This window comes from Poecilia formosa, unplaced genomic scaffold, assembly GCF_000485575.1.
Source record: "Poecilia formosa unplaced genomic scaffold, Poecilia_formosa-5.1.2 Scaffold279, whole genome shotgun sequence".
Classification (NCBI taxonomy): domain Eukaryota; kingdom Metazoa; phylum Chordata; class Actinopteri; order Cyprinodontiformes; family Poeciliidae; genus Poecilia; species Poecilia formosa.
In genome coordinates this window covers 206430-218720 of record NW_006800218.1, presented here as the reverse complement: position 1 = coordinate 218720, position 12291 = coordinate 206430, and positions in this window count along the sequence as shown.

Here is a 12291-nt window from a genome sequence, read left to right as displayed (position 1 = left end):
GGATTGTACTTTGTTTTTAGACATGATGGGAGATTAGGGCAGTTAACCTTTGTTGTTATGTGATTCTGATTTAAATAATCCTGAAATAATCACATTGTGGTTTAATACTGAATGTTTATTATCGTTAAAACTGTTTGAATGTAAAGCTGCACTTGTTCACTGCACTTGCTACATGCATGTCTCATACATGTAACATTATTACATGTATGGAAGTACATTGGATGTGGACACAACCCTTAAAAATTGCTTAGGGCCTCCCACAAAAGCTTGAATTGTTAACATAGACCGAAAATTTGTAGACATTGAGAATCCCTTGTGAAAAATAAACATGCTAAATATATCAAATTTTAACACAGGTGAGGCCAGACTAATCATAAACATTATTTGTTAAGGATTATTTAACTTGCAGCATGTTAATTTGGAACAACTAATTTTGGAGACGAGTCACATGATCAACAACCAGATGTTACTACTGACGGAAACGACGAAGAAGATGACAGGAAGTGGTAGGAAGATGATTAAATGTGATGTTAATGTGTTATCATGTGGCGAAGAGGTATTCACATGTGGTTTTAATAATATCTGTTACTTAATGCATTGTTTTTTCAACATTGGTGGAATATCAACAAAGTTTTGTGCACATTTATAATGGAAACAAATACACTGATAGTCTCCAAAAATAAAAAAAATCCCAAGTTTCCACTCTTTAGAATATTTGGTACAGGTTAACCTGAGTCATAATCTTAAATGTAATCGTAATTTATGTCATTTTGTTGCACTGTAACAAAAACCATCTTTGTTCTACAAAAGTTAGATATTTAACACCTTTATGAAGTGTTATTTTCCCTCTGATAATGATTTGAAAAACTGGATTCCTTATGGGAGTTAATATGTTTGTTTTTTTTCCAATTGCTTGTCTTTAGGGACACAGGATGAAACTTGCATCCTCTTTGGACTTTCTCCACATCACTTCCTCTCAGGAGTTTACACTACATCTCAGCTGTTGTGATGTCCAACAGGTGTTCTGGGTTTTGTCCGGACACAATTGGACAGACCTGCAACCCATCAAACCCACGATTCGTGACGTAGCGTTGAGCACTGTAACTCACTGGCGAAGTCTTACCGTACCAAACCTGCAGCCGTGATTGGCCGTTCTGACTGAAGCTGGGAGGAAACCTGTTTGAACTGGAGGGAGGCCAGTCCTGGTCTGCCAGAGCAAACGAAACACTAACCCTCGGCTTCGTCTGGTTCCCATGGCCGGTTGCTTAAATGTTGGATATAATCTGTGATGGTGTTACAGATACACTTTAGTGCTGCTTTGTTTTTCCTCGTTTTCATCCATTTAACCCCATGATCACTTCAGAACCTGATAGCTGCAGTCAGCTGTTTAAGCATGAAGGAAAAATAGCTGAGCTAAGCTCGTCACGAGTTATCTACAGGATCCTAACTATACCAGGACAGGAGTTCTCGATGTTGCAAAAAAAAAAGAAAAAAGAAAAAAAGATGAAATTACCATCTAGTTAGCTTCCCTAAAACAACACCAGCAATGGTCTAATTATCCAAATAAATCTGTAGTGAAGGTAGAGTTTTGAACACACTAATGAACTGGATGACAGGAAATGCACCCAAAACAAGGAAGATGAAAGAATATAAATGGGCTCTAAGGGGGCAGTATTATGTGTTTTCTAGGCACATAGTGCCATTTTATAGCACAATCAAGTAACTATGTTACTTTCAGTTGTTATAAAAAAATTGCCATGACTTCACTTTCTGCTTTAATGCCTAGAAATTGGGTCTCTGTCTCTTTAAAAACTCCTGCCTTTTCTGACACTCCATCTTGAAGAAGTCATCACAACATCGCTCAGCTATGAACTCTTTAACAATATTTTTGCCAGTGTTCCACTGAGAAGTAGCTCAGAAACTTGGAAACTGTGGCTCCAAGGAGGAGATTTGCCTCAAAGGCGGTGCTTGGTCCCCCAGGCGTTTTGTGGTTGCCACCGGAGACCAAACGATTTCTCAAACGTGAATGAAAGAACGCTCAAGCTTGCTAGCACGGCCACCGATGACAGCAGAAAAACGTTTTTTTCTGTAGCAATAAGTTGTTTTTCTGCGAATAGCGCATTTACCAGTGCATTCACAAGGATGATTGACAGCGCTAAGACCCTCCTCTTGACTCTGATTGGTTATTATTGGTCAGGAACGGCACATTTCTTCAGTCGGCAGTAGCAGCTCAAGAGGAGTTGGAGGAGATCAATTTATTCACAGATTATCTGTGTCGTAATGTACTGCCACAAAAAAACGTTTTCAAAATAAAAGTTTCATACTGTAGTTTTAATTCCAAACTATCAGACTCGCATAAAATTTTTTATGCTTCTCACAGAATATTCATCCACAGAACCATAGAAGGAAGAAAACGGTAATCACTGTTAGATTAAAAATTGAGCCTGAAGGTTGATTTTAAATCAGTGCATGACATCATCTGAGTTGTCTGCACTGCAGTGTCTTTAGTAAGCAGAGCTCTAAACACAACAACAGGACTTCTGATTTTAAATGATAAGCTGAAGACTTGAAAAGACAAAAAAATACCCAGCCTGGGCCAGAAGGTGCATCTGGAAGATGCACTTTTCTGATTGCAAAAAACATAAAGCAAATTGTAATATTTGCCAGGAAAGAAAAATAATCGACACAATCTAATTGCTGCTTCTCAAGTAATTATTTCATGTACTAAAAGAGTTATCAATGACTTCCTATAGATAAATAAATGTGATAATTAGCCGGGCTGTCATACAGCTCTCTGAGGCATAAATCCTCATTTCTGATTAGTTTAACCTCCGGAAAGAAAGGAAGCAAGCTAAATGTCTAACTTACTTAAGTGAAAATACATCCTCCATCTGTGCTAATAAATAAATAAAAATGTCTGTTCTCCTCATGAGCATTTGAGCTGTAAGTAAAACTGGGTGAAGGTGGATTTGCTATGTGAATCTCCGCTCTGTTGCAGTGTTTAACTGGAGCCTCTTTTGCCAAGTGTCGTATTTTCTCGTCTACATTTGTCCGTGAATCCCAGACAAGATAAAGGTGTCCCTGCGTCTGCGGACGAGCGCAGCTGGAGAAGTGAGCAAGTTTCAAGCTGCCTTATCTATCCTTGTCTCCCCTTTGTTACAACCAAGGCTGGGCAGGGTGATAAGGAGCCGGCCGTGGCCTTTTCTGGCAGCCGAGTACTTTTCCACTGCACATTTCTTTCAAAGGAAGGAACAATGTAGGGACACCTGCAGAGGGGAGTCTGGCTCTCTGCTGCAAAGACGAGGTGATACATGAAGGGCTAGTCAGAACGTATGGTTTCCTTTAATCGTTTTTATATGTTGACATCAGATAGACAAAGTCCAGGACGTCCAAGTCCGAGAAGGACGGATCCTGGTTATGTAAGCGGTTGTAATTGTCGGTCCATTTATGCCGCTCTTTAAAAGCCCTCCGAACGTCCTGCAGTCTTTAATAGGGTTTTGTTTGTCTAATTTTACAACTGAAAAACGTTTTGTGCTACTTTCATTCCACTCTGGTGCATTAGCTCTGAGATGGAGCGGATTGATTATTCTCACTTCTCTCACTCCAAAGTTTGAAAATACTAAAATAAAACAATTTAAAAAAATGAAGAAGCTTTATCTGTGGAGAGGTCACCAGCAAAATGAAATTATGAACATTTAGAGCGACCCAGAATTGATTAACATAACAGTTTGGCAATGGGGACATCTGTGTATGGAAGCACATCACACAGATACAAAAATAAGCAATAGTAAGTTAAACTTTATGATGCATAGAGTCAAGCATGCAGCTAAAGTGCCTAATAAAAGGATTCCCACACTTTGTGCACAGTAGAAAAATGATTTGTTTCAGCAATTCTTACAAACAAAAACTAGAAATAAGTTCAAACCTTTTTATTCCCAACACATAGATCAGGTTTTGGGATATATAACCTATGAGAACTCGTTACCTGATGGGTGAGAGCCTCTACTTTACAGGTTAGTTTGCTTTAACCTGCAAAATAGGTTAAAGCAAACTAACCTATTTTATAAACTAACCCTTGGTCCTGCTCTCAACCCATCTGCATGATTTTCTGACCCACATATCAGTTTTACCCCTTTATTTTTATTGATAGCTTATGCATAAAAACAACGACAGCACTCACTTAGTTACTAGAAAACACAAAAATTAAAACCGATTCTTTGTCTCCTAGTGGAACTGAACTTGCACCTTTTCTGTGTGATAAACGGCTGCAGTTTCTAATTCTGTCGATAAGGGCTAACACCCAGGGTGGCACGGTCTGAGGGGGCACCTTGAACCAGCGTGCTCTCACTGGTTAAAAAGTCTAACCCAGTGCTGTGCACGACGTAAACAATGAAAGAAATATTCCTGTTGACGATGGCTAGTGAAACTAAGGCTGATGCCTAAGTTGAAGCTTTAAGTGGCGCCAAATTTAAGGGCTATTTTGGTGTTTTTTTGTGGAATCAGGATTGCATTTCATCACTTTTGGCTGAGGATCAATACTTAGACTTGACATTAAGAAATTCTTGCACCTTCTAGCTACGATCAATTGAAATACTGTTAGAAACGGAGATCTTCCCTTGCATCTGACGTGTCAGGGAGGCCAACTTTGAGAAACGTTCGTGTGTGTAACGTGAGCACAGATCCTAACCTTGTGAGGCCCTTTCTATATCATGAGAAAACCACAGAGTGTGTCTAATCTCTGGATCCCAGGTTAGTTCCACACAACAAGGAGAGGCACATGCTGGGGGTGGCGTGAGAAAAGGCTGCTGATGGAAACGTAACCTTTCCAGCTCACTCTGAGCGCCCAGTAAAATGGCTGAACAAACCTAACAGCTGTCACAAACAGAACAAAGACATCTCTGGCCTTCCAGGCAATGTGAACAAAAGGGCCCATCCTCGCTAACGAGAGAGTATTGTGGCTAACCACCAATACTAACTCATCGCAGATCCATTTAGCTTCTTCCGCTGCAGCCCGTAAACAACCTGATTTCCTCAGCGCCACGTCAAACCCGAGAAGTCACCGGAAAGGAATCCAAGAGCAATAATGATGCTTTTGTCTGGAGGCGCACTGCAAGCAGTGAAAATAAAGAAAAGCAAAGGGAAGCCTGAGAACCAGTAAGGCCCCTGAGCTCAGCTTACGCACCTCTTGTTCCCACAAACCTTTGGCCGCCTTCCCACGTCACACACTTTTTTTTTTGGTTTGCCCCACTCATCCAGAAGGTGTTGTTGGTGGGGGGGAAGGACTGTTATTCTTAACCACCTTCTATAATCCAACACCTTCTTACTGAGAACGCAGGACGAAGCCAAGTTGGTTGTACAAACACAAATCCACAACTCTCTTCTGGGGGAAAAACAACAAAAACAAAAAAGAAAACAACTTGCTTATTGTTCCTGAAAATCCCCATCACATATTGACTGAGGTCAACAGAAAATCTTTCAGAGGTTTGTTTTTCTTGCACTACGCACGAGAGAATCTGAACCATTAGACGCGAAACGTGACTCCAAAATCAATGTAGCAGACACACCCCAGAGTCCTGCTGCAGGCGCCTGCAGCGTGTTTACTCCTGCTTGTGTTTGCATCGAGTCCAGCCATGGTCAGTCGCTTCTGTATGTGCTGCCTTCACACGTCGCCATAACGTGGTTTTTGGTCATGATACAGTCGCCACCGGATTCATCACTTTATACTGCACTTAACGTGAAAAAGCAGCTCCCCAAAGCGGGGTTTTATAAGCTGCCTTTAAAGTTTAGTCGCTTGGTTTTGGCCGCTACAGCCACAAATCGTGGGTCTTATTTATGGCTTTTTAAGAGTGTGACCAAAATGAGCGGCTAAGTTGGGGGAGTTTTTTTTTTTTTTTTTTACCACTTTTTCTGGTGTGTATTTACATAAAAACTAAGACGAGTCTAAGATAAGATCGCTGGATGCTAACAAGGATGTTTCCATATTCTCCATGCTAGAATGGATGGACTGCGCTGCAAAAACAAAAAATATCACCAAGTATTTTTTGTCTAGTTTCTACTGAAAATATCTTGGTACACTCGGAATTTGACAAAGATAACTCACAAGTAACTTTTCAGGAAGATAAATGCTAGTTCCACTGGCAGATTATTTCACTTATAACAGGGAGAAAATGTTTTGGCATATATGACATAATGGCTTGTACTTTTTTATTATTATTATGGAATTATTTACTTATTTACTTAAAATGAGCTCTTATATCTTGATGAAAAGCTCCATGTAAGTTAGTCTTGTCTTATTTCAAGTGTACTAAGACATTTGCACCAGTAACCAGACCAAAAGTACTTGGTAAGATTTTGTGTTTTTGCAGTGTGTGAGCCATGCAAACATTTTGTGGGACAAAAATTCTTAACCTCACAGCTCATCACTGAAGATAATCCATTGACTGAAGATAATCAATGGAAAATGTTTCCAAATTCAAAAGTGTGTCGATAATTTACATTATGTGAGTTTTTTTTAACATAAAATAAAAGTGGGCAGGAGGAGAATACTGCGTCTGTCACTTCCTTTCAGAAACAAACTTTTAGTGAGAATAAAATGATCTGAAATCTAAATCTTCCAGGTATATGAACAATTTATTTTTTAAATCAGTCATCAACTTTTGGTGACCCACTAGAAAAATGAATAATTTTGAAAATATATATTTTTATTATTTGCTAACTTTTTTCCCCCAGTGGCTCTCAAAGAATATGTTTGAATAAATCAGAAATATTGAATAAAAGTATCTTCTGTTACTAAAGGCATAGTTAATCGACCAGTGGAGTGACAGCATGACTCAAGAAATGAAGCAATGTACAAACATAAATATATTCTAAAAAAAAAAAAAAAAGTCTAAAAAATGTTTCCAAATAGCTATATGGAAGATGGAGAAAAATATATGGGATATAACTAGATAGGTAAGATAAAAAAAATTGCATAAAGTTATATTTTCTATGTAAGATCATGTGCAGTAGATGATTCTTGACAAGGCTATTTTATATGTAGTAAGTTAAACCATTACTAGTTCTGCAGCATCTATTTTACTTAGGTGCATTTTGAAATAAAAATAGTATAAAGGAGTGGGAATTTAAAAACAAAAGTGTAAACTTCTTCTCACTCCTTTTCGAACAACTAAAATATTTAAAACGACTGATTCTTAAATTGCAAAACACTGTTTTTGTATCATTGTGTGTATAGATGTACATACTCCTACATGTACTCCTGTATAATGTTTTTATTATTCATTTGTTTCGAATAAAGAATATCTACCAAAAAGAAAATGAAGGTGTGCGTTATTAAAATTTAAACCGTTCTGCATGATGAAGATTCAAGTCTGGTTGTTTATAGAACTTTATTCCCTATTCGTATCCCTGAAGGTTTAAACCAGCTGACTGATGTTCTCTTTGGCTTTAGCCTGAATGTGACCAAAATTCAATTAAACTTTAATGATCCCATGAACCAAACCAGAAAGAGCCAGAGCCATATGTTCTCACTGGCCCAACGTTGGATCCGACCATCCAAGCCAAAAGTTTTCACTTCAATAGGTTTCTCACAAAAGAAACAATCCCCATTAAAATTCCAGAGAGTGGATGTGGATTATCTACACCAACAGGAATGTTTTGTAAGGGGGGGGGGGACATGGGCTTATTGCAAAAAAAAATTTCCAAACATCATTTAAAACAAACAAAACAAAAATATCATAAAAAGTCATTACTTTTTTATGGCCAAGGCCAAATTCATGGATATGACTTAAAGTGAGTCTTTGCAGTCATGTCCAAATGTTTTATTCTTTGGACTATTGGCCAATAATAAATTGTGTTATACCTATTAACTGAGCTTTATTGACTTAAAAAGTTTGTGTTTAAGTTTATTTCATGATTTCATATTTCCGTGTAGTTAAATCACAAAACATAAAGAGTAAAGTTACAGTCAAACATCATTTACTCGTAACAAGCTTCTTATTCGATCAAGAAGCTTGTTTCTCATTGCAATTGAGACAGGCACCTCCTACAAAACAATGGAAAAGGAGTATTTATCTTCAAGGAACAACCACAAAATGTATTTAAAAGTTGTTAAAAATCTTTATGCAAAAAAGATTTATCTCTTCTCCATAGTCAGTGGTTAAACTTTTATTGACTTTACAGAATTTAATCCCAATAAAGATGATTTCTGAGCTGATTTTTGTGCTCTTCTACTGGTATTTTGATGATTTATTTATCTTTGGTGATGAGCTCCAGGTCTTTGAGGCTGAAACGAGCCCAACTTACTGCCGGCAATGCGGACCAGACTCTGACACTGGTGATACAGGGACCTGACAGCCCGCATCAAAGGACCCTGTACCCCATACTCCCAGAGAACCCCCCACAGGTCTCTCCGAGGGACACGGTCGAATGCCTTCTCCAAGTCCACAAAACACATGTAGACCGGTTGGGCGAATTCCCACGCACCGTCCAGGATCCTGCTGAGAGTTGGACCAGGACGAAAAGCTCTTCCTGAATCCGGGGTTCGACTGTCTGATGGACCCTCCTCTCCAGGACCCCTGAATAGGCCTTGCCAGTGAGGTTCTCCTCCTCTGGGACGTTTTCAGTTGATTTAAGGAGCGTGTCAAACTCAATCCGGATTTTTGAGAGTCCCCTTTGTCCTTGAGGACACGTCCTGCTTCAACTCTTATTGAATCATTATAGTTTCTCACTTTCTGGACTTCCTGTTGATGCTCTCAAACTGAAAGCAGTCAGAGAAATTGGTCCCTTCAAAGTCCAGATGTCTTGGCGTAGCCTCTCGTTTTCTGCCTTCACCCTGTCCAGTTCTTGGCATTTCTCACTCATCGATGCCTCTGCTTTTTCTGTTTGCCTTAAGTGTCTGTTTTAGGGACACATTGGACTTCTCCAAGGCATTGATTGCAATTTTCAGCTGTTGCCAATCACGTGACTCGAGTGATGTGGAAAAGCGTTTCCATTATAAAGTAAACCAATTTTGATACGTCCAAATAACCCCACCTCATCCTTATGACAAACGTTTTTATCGAAAACCAAGACGTTTTTCAAAATTGGTGTGGTTCCATTAACCAAATTTACTTTCCAAATGTCAAAATTCAGTGGAACTGTGCTGTCCATTGAAACACAGCTGGTGTGGGCGCGTAAACATATTTGAATTTGTCTGAATTCGAGGATAATCTGCCTTCAATCAAACCTCTGCACCCGACTCTTGATTTTAAAACGCCGCAGCATGATTCCAGGGCAGCTCCTCTGTGTTTTGTCTCCTGCTTGAGAAGTGGTTCGGGTCGGTGAAGAAGACTGAAGACTTGTGTGGTGAGTTTGCGCTGCAGTGCGCCCCCGTGCTGTCAAGAAACAAAACAAGGCAGCTGTTTTTATCCACAAGCGAGAGCAGCGGTATTGAGTGCAGAGGCTCCCTAAAATAAACAGCCTATCTGTGCAGGCCTGGGGCAGGGTCAGGGTCACACTGCATGGTGCTCACACATCCCAAACACAGCCCCTCGCTCCCGCACCGGGTGAGAACAGAGCAGTCTCTGTGGGATGGACTGGGATGGAGTTTCCTTTAACATATTTTTGATAAGAGAAGCTTTAAAATCCAACTCCCGACATCAAAACCTGTACACATTTTGTAACGCCACGTCTACAAACCGTCATGTATTTTCAGGAGATTTTATATGAAAAACCATCAGAAACTAGCAAATAATTGTACAGTTGAAGCAAAAGAATAAAAAAAAAGTTTTACAAATTAAAATCTGAAAAGTGTGGGATGCATTTGAATTCAGTGCATACTCAGTCCTGCAGCAGTTTACTGTCAGTCCTTTCCCCCTTTGTACAACTAGAGAGCCATTTTTATTTCCTTTTTATTTCCAGAATATCTCATGCTCCATCAGATTGGGTAGAAAATGTCTGTGAATATCATATTTCAAGTCTGCCACAATTTGTCTGTTGGATTTACCTCAGGACTTTGACTGGGCCAGTGAAACACTTGAATTTATGCTGATCTAAAGTATTCCATCGTAGTTCAGGCTTTATACTCTGCGGCGTCATGCTGACAGGTTTTCTTACCAACATTCCTTGTATTGTGGGGAGCAAACACTAAAGTTCTGATTGGACCTTATTTCGCAGGCCAGTGCAGGTATGTGATCGCATAGCTCAGTAGATTATAACCAGCCAGTAATCTTCAAGGCAAAGTCCCTGCAATAAAAGAATGAAATGAACGGTGATAAAACACTACACACTCGGGTTTGCATAATGGGCCAATAGCGTTTAGTGATTTAAAAACTTACTATGAGTCAATGGGTGACTGAATAGGTCATCCAAACACACCTTAATACTTCGAAGTCTGCACAACCCCCACCTAAAATTCCAGGTTTTTGCATTGTAGAAAAATTAATAAACATTTTTAATGATTTTCCAAGAAATAATTTGACTTTTATCCCGTACTATTCAAATGAGAAACAAATAAGTCTGTTAGGGAAAATTTCAGAAATACCAAAACCTGAAAAAAAGCTGCAGTCCAGCCTTCCAGTGAAAGTAAAAGATTGCTTTTCCAGGACATATTTGAAGTTTGGTTCGGCACTTCTGTCTTCGTAGTGGAGGATGCTTGTTTACAGCCCAGGCAATTTCCAGTAAGAACCACCACAATGCATACGTCATGGGCAAATGTTAGCAACTGGGTAAAATTTAAAGCTTCACAGTCCACAACTCCAGGAAGAAATCACTTCTGGACGAAGAACAAAAGGCTGGTTTTCACCAGGCTAGTAAAATAGTTGACTTCCCTACATGTTTCTCTGAAATATACTATTTGTTCATCATATGTATAAATCTCACATTGAATTCAAGCAACGCGTCATCGCTTGCGATGAGTCTACGTTCTCAGATCAATCACACTTATCTGCTCGAACGTCTTTGATAATGACATCTGAATGAAAACTTCTGCTTGTTTCATAGAGATGTTCATATTTGCTAATCAGTTATTCGTCTGATTCAGCAGCACTTAGCTTCTAGAAGCTAAAGGCCAATATTATTTTCTAAATCTAGGATTTATGATTCATGTTCATATTTAAAATGGTTTCTTTACTGTGAGTGAGTCCAAGATGTGTGGTTAACGGCTCAACAACTCTGCGAGCCGTTTTAGGACAGCTGAATGCAGAATGCCAAATATTTGTTGCCAAAATTACTACCATATTTTTGTTGTTTGCAAAAATTGCCAAGAGTGATTGGAACCAGTGTTACATTCATAAAATGTCTCCAGTGCAAATGTATATATTTTCTGCACTGCTTTGAATTTATCTGATAGTTTGATATAAGTCGGGTGCTAACTTGTGGTTCGGCCATGACATTTAAGATGTTTTCATAAGGCGTTAGAATCAAATCCTTGTTTCATTTTTATCACCAGGACTTTAATTTTATGGAGTTTTGCTCAGTTTTACACCCTTGCAGCTTCATTTATGTATTGCGTTTCTAAGTAAAACATTAAATCTGTGACATTGCCACAAGTATGTGGCATATGTCTTTTACGCGTCGAACAATAAAAACGTTTGCTTCTGGTAAAAAAGTCAGAGTTTGGAAATCTATTCTCCTTGTTGCTTTGCTGCCATAAAAGTATATTTAGTACTTAATTACATGGCAGCTAACTACAGATTCTAAAAGTGATTGCAGTAAGGAGACTTTAATAGCTTTGTGGCTTCTCCTCTAAACTTTAATTACAGCCAGAGTAGGTATTGTTTTGAAAGGATCGTTCTTCATCTCGCTGTAATGAAAACTTGTAGGTGGGAGGAGAGGATAATGCGGGACTTTAAATCTTCCTAAATCTTCGGACTCAGGAAGGAGGCTTTCCCTCACAGGGATAGGAGGTCTCTGAGGGCAGGAGGCCGCTGCACGCGTGTGACTCTCCGCTGGTCACCGTTCTAAGGGACAGCTGTGTAATCCCAGCGGTGTTTGGCCCCGAGCCTGGAGACAGCAGCTGCCATAAACAAACAGAGCTAAAAGCTACACTGGCCCCGGTCCCCTGTCCCTTTCAGGACGGCGCGGGGAGACCAGTGACCTTTATCCAGTCCACCCCATTAAGTTTGAATGGATATGGAAGGTTGAGTTGGTGAACAAACCCCAGAACAAATGGACCAAGAACGCGGACAAAATGGCAGCCAAACATCTTGGCTGTACTTGTTGGTCCGAGTTCACATTCTGCAAAGGCGAGCTGTAATGAAGTAAAACAAACTGGACCCACGAGAAAGACTGGATCCACGAAGCGGAAGCAGAGTA